The sequence below is a fragment of the Octopus bimaculoides genome, chromosome 26 (genome assembly GCF_046866305.1).
Source record: "Octopus bimaculoides isolate indiv1 chromosome 26, ASM4686630v1, whole genome shotgun sequence".
NCBI classification, from domain to species: Eukaryota; Metazoa; Mollusca; class Cephalopoda; order Octopoda; family Octopodidae; genus Octopus; species Octopus bimaculoides.
The window spans coordinates 26,969,615-26,981,590 of NC_142953.1; the positions used below are offsets into that span (position 1 = coordinate 26,969,615).

The window sequence follows — 11,976 nt, forward strand, 5'->3', positions numbered from 1 at the left end:
TACAAATAAATACAGTAAACCTGTTGTTACATAATGTTGTTGGCACTCCGTCGCTTACGACGTCGAGGGTTCCAGTTGATACGATCAACGGAACGGCCTGCTCGTGAAATTAACGTGCAAGAGGCTGAGCATTCCACAGACACGTGTACTCTTAACGTAGTTCTCGGGGATATTCAGCGTGACACAGTGTGACAAGGCTGACCCTTTTGAATTACAGGTACAACAGAAACAGGAAGTAAGAGTGAGAGAAAGTTGTGGTGAAAGAGTACAGCAGGGTTCGCCACCATCCCCTGCCGGAGCCTCGTGGAACTTTAGGTGTTTTCGCTCAATAAACACTCACAACGCCCGGTCTGGGAATCGAAACCGCGATCCTATGACCGCGAGTCCGCTGCCCTAACCACTGGGCCATTGCGCCTCCACTGTTACATAATACAGTGCACTTATAATAATAGATACAAATGAGACTCTCTAACCAAGATGCAAAAGCTGTAGTTTCTTCAATCGGTCACCATAGACGTTCAGCGTCCCCGCAAAAGTTTAGCTGTAATAATACACATCCGCTCTACTGCAGATCTCTACAACAGTGCATGACTTGTTTTTCACTGTCCCGTAGAGCAACAGCAGCTTGCTGTCGCTCGATGGGACAGATGGTGAAGTCGCGTGGCTTTGTAATTTGGAGTATTTGATTTACGGTCGTGAGTTGTTCGATTCTTGGCGGCGCATTGTGTCCTTGACTAAGATCCATTTTTTTCTCATTGCTCCTGGCAAAAATGACCAGTACTTGTAATTCAAAAAGTCGTCCTTGTCGTAGTCTGTGTCACGCTGGATTTCCCTGAGAACTACGTTAAGGGTACGCGTGTCTGTGGAGTGCTCAGCCATTTGCACGTTAATTCAACGAACAGGCTGTTCTGTGGATCGGACCAACTGGAATACTCGTCGTCGTAACCGACGGAGTGCCAGTTTTTATTGGTGTTTTTTTTTCTTTTTTCTTTTCGAATAGACGACCAGTATTTTTTATTTTCAAGGCAGCGAGCTATCAGAATTGTTAGTGCGTCGGACAAAATGTTTTACGGCATTCTCTCTGTTTCTTTACGTACTGAGTTCAAATCCTGCTGAGGTCAGCGCTACCTTCCGCCCTCCTGAAAGTCGACGAAATAATATACCAGTCAAATACATACATGTATGCATACATACATACATACATACATACATATATATATATATATATATATATATATATATATAAAATAAAAAAAAACACACACACATGAACAAATAAATAAATAAAAACAAATACAAACGAACACGTATTAACAGAGTATATAGGTGATACAGACACTCCCCATACACACATGCACTTACAAAAGACACGGACACATTGAAGGACACGCATGTGTAGACACATACAATAGGAATACAAAATACAAAATGGCTGATAGTTAGCAAGGTGAGACACACATAAGAAAGAAGGAAACAAAGGACCACTGATGAGGTCACAGAAGTGTGACGAAAGAACTCTGGCCGAAATAAGATTAAGATTAATATAATGTAATATAAAGCTGAAGCAAATTAACACCAAATGTACAGTGCGTGTGTTTTTATTGGCTAAACTGGCAATATGACCATCCCCAAGTACAACAACATATATATATATATGTGGCAACACCACCATCGCCTTTATTACTACCAACGCCACCACCGTCATCAATGCCTTCACCACTAACGCTACCAGCAACAACAATGTTACTACCACCACCACCAACTCAACCACTGCCACCGCAACCAACGCTACCACCACCTCCATCACCACTACCAACACACTCACCACCATCGCTGCAACCACCAACAATGTCATCATCCTCACCCACTATACCGCCACTCCCTCTATCACCGCCACCCGTCACTCTCCACCCGTTAATCTCCACCCCACTTCTATCACTGCCACCCGCTCAACCACTATCCCCTCCTCTATCCCCGCCATCCCCTCTATCACCGCTACCTTCACCACCACTACCATCACCACTGAATGCACAATTTCAGCTAATTTGCGTCGACTATTTTCACCTTAATTAAATACTGAGTACCTATCAATGGTTACCTAAAACTATAGTGCCACAGACATATCAGTACATACCTGTGTGAACCTGCACACACCAGTAACTACCTGTGCATTCAACTGTACATACTATGCGAAACATATAATATCTAGCACACCTGAACACACCTTTACACAAACTACTCTATTGCAGTAATATAAAACCTGTATGCATTAGATACTCACCTGTCCTTATTTCCACAAACATTCGTATATATCTTATACTACAATACACCTGTATACACACCGGCATTCGACGCTACACTCTTTTACAATTCTCTGTACCTGTATACACCTGTCTACACTTCTACACGTATACACATACCTTTATACATATCAGCGTAATCTTACACGATAGACATTATGACACCTGTATGTACCTCTGCATACGTGCATGCGATTCTACACACCTTTACAGCTCCTTATACCTGTCTATACTTCGATACGTATTTCCATACTTTTACGTACATCGTACGCTAAAGTGCATTATTACACCTGTAAACACCTGTGCACACGTGCATATGATTTAAGACTCCTTTACAACCCTCTATACCTGTATGCAGCAGTAAACATTTCTATACTTATATACATGGTTTTATACACATCAACACACATCCTACACAACAAGCACATTATGACACCTGTATATAGTTGTATACACCTGAACACACCTGCATACGATTCAACACTCCTTCACAACCCTCTATACCTGTGTATACTTCTACACGCATATACATACCTTTATACATATCAGCACACATCTTAACCAGCAGACACATTATGACACCTGTATACACCTGTGCACACGTGCATACGATCTACATTCCTTTACTACCCTGTATACCTGTATATAATTCCATACCTGTTTACATACTTTTACACACATCAACGCACATCGTACGCTACAATACAATATTACACCTATATGCACCTGTAAACACCTGTACACACCTGAACACGATTCAACACCCTTCACAATCCTCTATACTTGCATATACTTCAACGCATATTTATATACCTTTAAACACATCTGCACACATCGTACGCTACAATACACTTTTACTACTGTGTACACCTGCATAAACCTGCATACGATTCTTCACTCCTTTACAACCTCTCTACTACCTATATACACTTCTACACGTAAATATATATGTGTGCGTGTGTGTGTGTGTGTACACACACACAGACACAGACACACACACACACACACACACACACACACACACACACACATATATATATATATATATATATATATATACCTTTACACACAGTAGCACACATCTTACACCAAAGAAACATTATAACACCTGTATACACCTGTATATACCTGTGCACACGTGCTTACGATTCTACCCTTCTTACAGCTCTCTGTACTATATCTATTTATACTTCTACACACAGCAGCGCACAACGTTCACAACAGTACATTATAATACCTGTAAACAAGGCGGTGAGCTTGGCAGAATCGTTAGCACGCCGGGCGAAATGCTTAGCGGTATTTCGCCCGTCGCTACGTTCCGAGTTCAAATTCCGCTGAGGTCGACAGTGCCTTTCATCCTTTCGGGGTCGATAAAATAAGATGTAATCGATTCATCCTCACTTCCCCCAAAGCTGCCCTTTTACGCACACTGTACGCTACAGTATATTAATACACCTGTACACACCTGCGTTCGATTCTATACGTTTTTTACAACCCTCTTTACCTGTACACACTTCTACATGTACTTCCATACCTTTACACACATCAACGCACATCTTATGCTACAGTACCACGCTTGTATACACCTGTACACAATTCTACACACGTGTGTACGAATCTACACTCTTTTGAAACCCTCTATGAACATTTCTGTTCACCTTACTCTACAGTACATTATAACACCTGTACCTCTCAATACCTGTACACGCGTCTATTCCCTTGTACGTACTTTAATACGAATCTGTATAATATATACACACATCTCTGTCTGTCTGTCTGTCTGTCTGTCTGTCTCTGTCTGTCTGTCTGTCTGTCTGTCTCTGTCTGTCTGTCTGTCTCTCTCTCTCTCTCTCACTCTGTCTATGTATATATATAGTTGTATGTATATATACACATAATTATACATATATATGTGTGCGTGGATACATATACATATGTATATATATATATATATACATATATATATATATATATATATATATACATATATATACATCAAGACATACACACACACTGACACACACACACATATATATATATATATATATATATATTTATTTATTTTTTATTTATTTATTTATTTATGTGTTTCAGCCAAGTGGCTGCGGCCATGCTGGTGCACATACACATACATTTCTATATACATAAATGTTCCTTCATACATCTTAAAGACTACAGTAAAATATAATACATCTCAATTTCTCGGTACCCCCCCCCCCTCTCTCTCTGTTGTGTGTGTGTGCGTGCGTGTGTTTACATTTCATTTGTTCCTCAGAGTGAAAACATGATATGTTAATGTGAGGCCTGACTGTCACGCACACGACATTCCAATTATCGCAGACGAACACTACCACCGCAACCACCACCACCATTACTACTACTACTACTACTACTACTACTACTACTACTACTACTACTATTACCACCACTGCCACCACTATAATCATCACGACCACCTAATATCAGCAATATCACGTCTCTGACATCACTACGGCGACAATCACCACCATACACACACACACATGTATATACACACATGTAATTACATTTATATACATATATAATACATATATCTCTATATATATATATGCATATACATTCATATATATATATATTATATATACACACATATTTATATAAAACAAATAAAAGTGTGCGAGTATGTACATGTACATGTACGTGTATGTGTGTTGGTGTCTATGTCGTGTGTCCGTGTGTATGTAATTACCAATATACATGTATGTGTGTGTGTGTGTGTGTGTGTATGCATGTGCGTATAAACGTATATAAATGTAATAGAAACATATACATACATACATGTGTACTATATAAATATAAACATATATATACACACACACACGTGTGTGTGTGTGTGTGTGTGTGTGTGAACTTCTTAAAGAAATTGTTTTCGAAGTTTCTGTATGCATATACAAGTATGCATATACAGGTGTATACAGGTGTCATAATGTGTCTGCTGTGTAAGATGTATGCTGATATGTATAAAGGTATGTATATGCGTGTAGAAGTATACACAGGTATAGAGGGTTGTGAAGGAGTGTTGAATCGTATGCAGGTGTGTTCAGGTGTATACAACTATATACAGGTGTCATAATGTGCTTGTTGTGTAGGATGTGTGTTGATGTATATAAAACCATGTATATACGTATAGAAATGTTTACTGCTGCATACAGGTATAGAGGGTTGTAAAGGAGTCTAAAATCATATTGTGTGTGTGTGTGTGCATGAACCTGCTTTCACCTGTATAAAATCACTTTGTCATTGTGCAAAAAGAAAAAAAAACACGATTCCTTTCGCTCATTTGTCTTTTTTTTTTAATTCTTTTATTCGTTTCAGTCATTTGACTCCGGCCATGCTGGAGCACCGCCTTTTAGTCAAACAAATCAAACCCAGGACTTATTCTTTGTATGCCTAGTACTTATTCCATTGGGTCTCTTTGGCCGAACCACTACGTTACGTGGACGTAAACACACCAACATCGGTTGTCAAGTGATGTTGGGGGGACAAACACAGACACACACACACACACACACACACACACACACACACACACACACACACACACATATATATATATATATATATATATATATATACATATATACGACGGGCTTCTTTCAGTTTCCGTCTACCAAATCCACTCACAAGGCTTTGGTCGGCCCGAGGCTATAGCAGAAGACACTTGCCCAAGGTGCCACGCAGTGGAACTGAAACCGGATCCATGTGGCCGCGCCTCAGTACTTGTATTTTATCAAGTTATTCATTTATTCATTTGTTCTGTTTGTTTACCTGTGTCTCTGTCCTCTTTCTTTTCTTATCAAGGTGAGACACACCAACCACCGCACAACAGGTAACACGTGAACACCACCACCCACCACCACCACCACCAACAACAACAATGACGACGACGACAGGGACAAGGCAGAGTAATAGGAGTAGGAGGAAAGGAGGAGTAGAAGGAGTAGAAGGTGCAGTAGGAGTACAAAGGCAGACGTGAAGACCACGACGGGAATCTGGGGTAGGAAAACGAATTAGTCTTAATCGAAGCGTTGATTGTTATTATTATTATTATTGGTGTTGTTGTTGTTGTTGTTGTTGTTGTTGGTGGTGATGCTTGTTGTTGTTGTTGTTGCTTGGACCCAGGTTAGTCTTTGCTGAACATTTTGTTGTTGTTGTTGTGGTTGTATGTTTGCGCGTATGTATTAATATATATATATATATACACACACTCTCGCGCACAAACACAGACAAGTACACACACACACACACGCGTATATATATATATATATATATATATATATATATATATATATATATATATACGCGTGTGTGTGTGTGTATTTGTCTGTGTTTGTGCGCGAGAGTGTGTGTATATATATATATATATATATATATACACATGTAAATGTATATATATGCATATATTTATATATATAAATGATATATATGTATATATATATATATATATATATATATATATATATATATATATATATGTATATATAACGTGTATATATATACATATATGTATATACATATATGTATATATATACATGTATATATATATATGTATATATATATAAATATATGTGTATATATATATGTATGTATATATATATCAATATATGTATATATATATGTATATATTTAAATATATATATGCATATATATATATATATATATGTATATATATATATATATATACATATATATATATATATATATATATTTATATATATATATATATATATATATATATATATATATATATATATATATACATATATATATATGTATATATATATATATAGATAAATATATATATGTATATATATATATATTCATATACGCATACGTATACACATATGTACATATATATGTGAGTGAGGAGCGGGGTGCGCGTGTATGTATTTCAGTAAATGTATGTAAACGAAATACATATGTAGATACATATGTATTTGGTTTCTGTTGTTGTTCTAGGTTAGTTTTGATCGAGGATGACAAACAACGACCGAAGACATTCCAACGGTGACCACACAATTTTTTTATTTTTTTTTTTTATTAATTAAAACATATGTCTAAGACTGCAATATCCAATGAGCGCATGTGTGTTTTTGGTTCACTTGTTGTTAATCTAATTCAAGAAACATGTGGCTACTATTTCTAGCAGGTTGTTCGATCTCTTCGAAGCTTTCTTGTTGACACGTGTTCCGACTCACGTTGACTCGTGGTGTTGTTATTGTTGTTGTTGTTGTTCATTTTACTGCTGTTGCAGTTCAACCCGGACTGAACAAAGAGAAGGCGAGGTGTTTCAATCCAACCGTGATCTTCCCATTGAAAAAGTACGATAAAATGTAATTTAATTTGTATGTAATTAACGCTGTGTTGTAATAAGGCTGTTTCCCAGCCACAAGCATACGGGTTCAGTCCCACTGTGTGGCACCTTGGGCAACTGTCTTCTTTTATAGCCTCTGGCCGACTAAGCCTTGGGAGTGGAAACTGAAAGAAGCCCGCCGTATATATACATACATATACATATATATATATATATATATATATATATATATATATATATATATATATATATATATATATATATATATATATATATATATATATATATATATATATATATATATATATATATATATATATATATATATATATATATATATATATATAGGCGCAGGAGTGGCTGTGTGGTAAGTAGCTTGCTTACGAACCACATGGTTCCGGGTTCAGTCCCACTGCGTGGCACCTTGGGCAAGTGTCTTCTACTATAGCCTCGGGCCGACCAAAGCCTTGTGAGTGGATTTGGTGGACGGAAACTGAAAGAAGCTTGTCGTATATATGTATATATGTGTATATATATATATATATATATATATATATATATATATATATATACAACGAGCTTCTTTATGTGTATGTGTATGAGTGTGTGTCCGTGTGTTTGACAAGATATATATTGGGTCAGTCCATAAATAATGCGGTTTTTTCAGTTGCATGAACTCTAAGTCGGATGGGGACGGGATAAATTATCTGCATCAACTTGCTATAAAAGCAGGTAGTAATTTTGCCTTATTTTTATTCTTAGTACAAGTTTTGAAGAGTTCAGTTCGATTTTAACAGTTATTTTTTCAAAGCTATAATGCGAGTGACAAAGAAGCATGTTCGGCATATTTTGCTTTATGAATTTAATAAGGGCAACAGCGCATCGGAAAGTGCGAGGAATATTCATGCAGTTATTGGGAATCGGACAATAAGCGCAAGCCGGTCTCGGTGGTGGTTCCAGAAATTCCGAGTCGAATTTCGGCTAAACTACAGCCTGAAAATGAGCCTCGTCCTGAAGATCTTTAGAACTCGAAGAGGACTCATACAAACCCTAGTGGAATAAAATCCCATCGTAACTGTTGACGAACTAGCAGAGAAGCTTGGATTTGGTCATTCAACAATTCATCGACACCTGTATGCCATCGGAAAAGTCAGCAAATTGGGTCAATGGGTTCCTCACAAACTTTCCGAGTCTAATCGTGAGCAGAGGGTGAATGGGCTCTTCATTGCTATCACGTCTCACGAATGAACCTATTTTCGAGCGAATAGTGACTGGTGACGAGAAATGGGTTCTCTATAAAAATGTCAAGCACCGAAGTATATGAATGTGGTTATAAATATGTATATTATATACAGAAACATACATACATGTATACCATATAAATACACACTTGTGTGCGCGCGCGTAAACTTTCCAAAGAAATCGTTTTCGAAGTTTCTGTAAACACACACAAGTACGTGTATGTGTGTGTGTGTGTGTGTGTGTGTGTGCGCGCATGCGTGCGTGTACCTTTGTCTCCACCACCAACACCACTGCTTGATAACCGGTGCTGGTATTGGTTTGTCCCTGTAACTTAGTGGTTCGACAAAAGATAGAATAAGTACGAGATTTAAAAAAAAATTAAGTCCTGGGTTTGATTCATTCGACTAAATTTTGGAGGGAGGGGGATGAATCAATCCCATCGACACCAATGAACAACTGGTACTTAATCTATCAACCCCGAAAAGATGAAAGGCAAAGTCAACCTCGGCCGAATTTGAACTCAGAACGTTAAGCCGAAGGAAATAGCGCTAAACATTCTGCCTGGTGGTCATCTTAATTCAGAGCGAAATAATCCTTTCTACTCTCGGCACAAGGCCTGAAATTTGTGGGGAGGGGACTAGTCGATTACATCGACCCCAGTGTTTTATTGGTACTTAATTTATCGACCCTGAAAGGATGAAAGGCAAAGTCGACCTTGGCGGGATTTGAACTCAGAGCGTAAAGATGTACGAAATATCGCTAAGCATTTTGTCTGTCCTGCTAACGATTCGGCCAGCTGACCACCTTAGTTTAATGTGAAATAATAAAAATAAAAAATAAAAAAACGGGTCAGTGCGCACACATACATACTGACACACATCGTGTCTGTCTACGAAATGAAATATGAAATTTCAAAAAAATTCAGCAGGATATTGATTCGAGGGAGATTTGCTGTTATTTCTAGTAGGTCGAGCAACCACATAGAAGCTCCGCCACGGTTTAGTGCCGTTGTTGCTTCTGTTGTTGTTGTTTTTGTTTTTATTATTGTTTTTGTTGCTATTGTTGTTTTTGTTGTTGTTGTTGTTGTTGCTGCTATTGGTGTTGTTGTTGAAGTTGTTCTACAATATACAAATCAGTCCTGGTGGAACAGATATATTAGTGGACTAGTTTAAAAGCCGCACCGCCATGCGGACTTTTAAGCTAGCCCCCGAAGAGGGCCAATTGGACCTGTAGCCCAAAATTACAGAGAATAATAATAAATGAAGCATTTATCGGTACCCTACCTTTATGGTATTACCCTACCAATATCTTTAAATGAAGGACTTGTAAGTTCACAAATTTTGGGAGTTCTTTTAAAATTTCAATTTTCAACTGTTAGGATATAACAAATCCTCATCCAAACCTGATCCTAATTCTGGATGTTCAAGAACCAAATGAAGGTAGATTTTCAATGCCGGGATCATCCTGATTCCAAAAGTGTATAAGATGTCTATGTAGAGCAAATGAAGACTGAGCTAAAGGGGCCCCAGACGGACGGACAGACAGAATTTCGCATTTATTATTATAGAAGTTTGTTACTCAATATACAGGCGCAGGAGTGGCTGTGTGGTAAGTAGCTTGCTTACCAACTACATGGTTCGAGGTTCATTCCCACTGCGTGGCATCTTGGGCAAGTGTCTTCTTCTGCTATAGCCTCGGGCCGACCAAAGCCTTGTGAGTGGATTTGGTAGATGGAAGCTGAAAGAAGCCCGTCGTATATATGTATATATATATATATGTGTGTGTGTGTGTGTGTATACTTGTGCTTGTCTGTGTTTGTCCCCCCAACATCGCTTGACAACCGATGGTGGTGTGTTTATGTTCCCGTAACTTAGCGATTTGGCAAAAGAGACCGATAGAATAAGTACACGTGTCTGTGGAGTGCTCAACCACTTGCACGTTAATTTCACGAGCAGACTTTTCCGTTGATCGGATCAACTGGAACCCTCGACGTCGTAAGCGACGGAGTGCCAACACACACAACACACACTCTGTCAAATGTAATATGTATTCACATTGTATTATATCACTCATGCATTACCTCGTCGCTTTGAAATTTCGATGATGTAATTTGAAGGGAGGAGTGAGAAGCCGGATCTGGTTGGATTGAACATAAAATGGACAGGATATTTGGGCTGGATATGGCTGGTTTAAATGCTAAAGGAGCAAATCTTAACGGTCTTTCGGGGTAGCTTGTCACGAATAAAATGGAAGACTACACTCACCTTGTGTGTGCAGCATTGGGTTCTTATTTTCTCGAAGAGCTGTTAACCTTTCGAATGGCTTTGAAGACTGTTTCATACAGGTTAATAATGGATTTCTCCTCATTCGAAATGTGTACCATTTCATAAGAGAGGAACTCCTTCTCACCTGAGAGGTGATTCCCTTTCTGAGAGTTAACTTTTCCTACATGGGAGTTGGCCCTCTCACGAGAGAACCTCTCCTCTTCACGAGAAGTGAATCGCTATTGAAACTTTCATTGTCTTCTTTTTGATTGCTTTTTTAAAAAATCTATTTTCGTTTTTCTTTATTTTTTACTTGTTTTCGGCCATTGGGCTACGGCCATGCTGGAGCACTGCCTTGAAGGGTTTTGGTCGAACAAATCGACTAATCTGTGGCAGTAAATGTTCACGGTCATTTTTGTTTTTTTGCTGCTGATGTGGGAGAAAAATAAAATTTTGCCCCCACACATCCAAAAAACAAAAAAAAGACCATTTAAAAAAAATCCTTTTGTCAGCCTCTGTCCCCCTTTTGATAAACACACTTGAAGGCAGCACCTCCCTTTCTACCTCACCTTCCTCTTCAAATGGTATTTGAAGAAACTGATAAGAGCTTGGCCGGGCAGGAAAATACTTGTCTTCAAGCCTTTCACGCAGGTCCACCACACAGCCTCTTTTGCCACAGCCACAAAGCAGAGAAACATTTGCTTTCCTTCTCTTCTAAAAGAAGTTGCTGCGTCGATCTTCACTGTACACTCGACGGACAGCTGGATTCGTCTTACATGATGCAGCAGCTATATCCGAAATGTCCGGCACAATGATA

At 38.4% G+C, this 11,976-nt stretch overlaps 1 protein-coding gene across 3 annotated transcripts in view; it reads left to right on the plus strand.

Annotated features, from left to right (window-relative positions):
- Positions 1 to 5,228: 5,228 nt before the first annotated feature.
- Positions 5,229 to 11,976, plus strand: part of LOC106869572 (uncharacterized) — a 78,468-nt gene continuing 71,720 nt past the window's right edge. Inside the window, exons 1-2 of one of the 3 annotated variants that reach the window (XM_089342981.1) lie at positions 5,229 to 5,305; positions 6,141 to 6,336. The gene's annotated coding sequence lies outside the window, so the exon portion shown is untranslated. The other 2 variants (XM_089342982.1, XM_089342983.1) reach the window with 2 other exon arrangements.